This window comes from Schistocerca piceifrons, unplaced genomic scaffold (assembly GCF_021461385.2).
Source record: "Schistocerca piceifrons isolate TAMUIC-IGC-003096 unplaced genomic scaffold, iqSchPice1.1 HiC_scaffold_1288, whole genome shotgun sequence".
NCBI lineage: Eukaryota > Metazoa > Arthropoda > Insecta > Orthoptera > Acrididae > Schistocerca > Schistocerca piceifrons.
The window spans coordinates 12,501-15,000 of NW_025727111.1; positions in this window are offsets into that span (position 1 = coordinate 12,501).

Consider the following 2,500-nt stretch of genomic DNA (forward strand, 5'->3'; position numbering starts at 1 on the left):
TTGTACCTTAACCTAACCCATGTTGTACCTTAACCTAACCCATGTTGTACCTTAACCTAACCCATGTTGTGCCTTAACCTAACCCATGTTGTGCCTTAACCTAACCCATGTTGTGCCTTAACCTAACCCATGTTGTGCCTTAACCTAACCCATGTTGTGCCTTAACCTAACCCACGTTGTGCCTTAACCTAACCCACGTTGTGCCTTAACCTAACCCACGTTGTGCCTTAACCTAACCCATGTTGTGCCTTAACCTAACCCATGTTGTGCCTTAACCTAACCCATGTTGTGCCTTAACCTAACCCATGTTGTGCCTTAACCTAACCCATGTTGTGCCTTAACCTAACCCATGTTGTGCCTTAACCTAACCCATGTTGTGCCTTAACCTAACCCATGTTGTGCCTTAACCTAACCCACGTTGTGCCTTAACCTAACCCACGTTGTGCCTTAACCTAACCCACGTTGTGCCTTAACCTAACCCATGTTGTGCCTTAACCTAACCCATGTTGTGCCTTAACCTAACCCATGTTGTGCCTTAACCTAACCCATGTTGTGCCTTAACCTAACCCACGTTGTGCCTTAACCTAACCCACGTTGTGCCTTAACCTAACCCACGTTGTGCCTTAACCTAACCCACGTTGTGCCTTAACCTAACCCACGTTGTGCCTTAACCTAACCCACGTTGTGCCTTAACCTAACCCACGTTGTCCCCTAAAGTAACCCACGTTGTCCCCTAACGTAACCCACGTTGTCCCCTAACGTAACCCATGTTGTCGCCTAAACCTGCTCTGTAATTGTTATACGACTCGTTCAATTAGTGTAGTGTTGCCCACCCGCAACCCTCGCAATATAGTTCGCTACTCGCACTGCCCGCTCCCCTGTGTATCGCTTCATGTTAAACACCTTGCAAGTCTTGCTGACTTTCCACATGCTCCTGCTGTACACTGTAATGTGGATGGCAGCAGGACGTACATGCCGCCCCTCCCCACGTCCCCACCTTGCCCCCCTGCCTTCGCAAGCTGGTTGGTGAGAAGTTTGCATGTTCAATGCCCTTCGCATGCGACGTACTCAGGCTGCGTTGTGGTGCGGCCTGTGTCAACCGTCCGCTAATGTCGTACGCGTAAACCACAATCTGTACTGCACATTCGTCCTTATGTACCGAATGATACATCGTGGCACATGTGTGACCGTACAACGACTGCGCCCAAAAACGGCGGACCATACAGTGCAAATATTGTGCACGCAGCTACGTGTCGTCTCCCTATGAGAGCTGGATTGCAGTGTGGTACGCCATAGAGACGTGTGGGAGGAACGGACGCCGTGGATGGCGATCAGCATGAGCTGTCTGTTGATGTATTCGGACCTAGTCGTCTCTCCTCACACACCGTGATGGCATGGTGCACCGCGTTCCATATCTGCGACATGCTACAGAGGCCGGTTGACAGTCGTTCGAGCAATGGACATCGCATACGTACGGGGGCCACCTTCCACGTATTGTCTAGGCGTGCACATTTTGTTGCGTGTATGTGGGCAGACGTAGTGTGGCGTGACACCTGACACAGGCATGCAATAATCGTTGAAGTTGCAAATGGCGATGGACGCCTGCGTTTTCTGGTGAAGTTACGCAAATGAACAAATGGTAACCTGTTGTGGTGCGGTTGTTCTCGCTAGGGGTGAATCGGTGATGGCGACGATAGGTTGAGGTACGAACCGGTTGTTCCAGCGATACCCACCATGCCGACGAAACTGAACGGCATCTGGGTGTGAAGCGATACGCGGCGGTGGCTGGGTGGGACCGTCCCCGGCCGGTGAGGGGGCGCCTCCCGGCGTGCTGGCCGCGCGGTGCGTGGGCGCACGCGCTACAGCCGGCTGGTGGGGGCGGCCAGTGGCAGGCGCGCCGGCCGACGGACGCGGCAGGCGTCGCAGCTGCGCGCCGGCGCACCCTGCGCGCGGCGCCGTGCGGCCAAAGTAGGTCCTCGCGGGCCCGGTGCGAAGCGCGGTGGACATCTTCAGTGTGCTGGTCCGATTGAGGACTGTGTGCGTTGAGGATGCGCCGCCGCCCGGCGCTCGGCGCCGCGACGCCGTCTGCTGCTCGGTCGCCCCAGCGGTTCTCGCTGGTGGTTTGTATCGCAGCTGTGCGGATGTGTTGGCGCGTGCGCTGTGCTGGGAGAGTTCGCTTCGGCACCCAAGTGGGGCTTTTGTCCTTCTGTGGCGCTGGCGTTGGAGCTGCCGGTCACCGTAGGTGGCGCGTGTTGTCTCCCGCCGGCAATGCCACGACAGCACGCTCCCGGGCCTCTGTCGGCAGCGGCAAGCTCAGTTGGGAGCACGGGTGGTCGCACCGAAAGCGTCTACTCGCCTAACTCCGGGCGATTGCGCCTCTCTCGAACCCGACCAAGTACTTGGGACGGCGCTGCGCGCCGCCGGGACCTGAGAGGGTTTCGAGGTGTATTGTGCAGGGGAGCTCAGCCTCCTCCTGTTTGCAGAATGATTGAGCGGACGC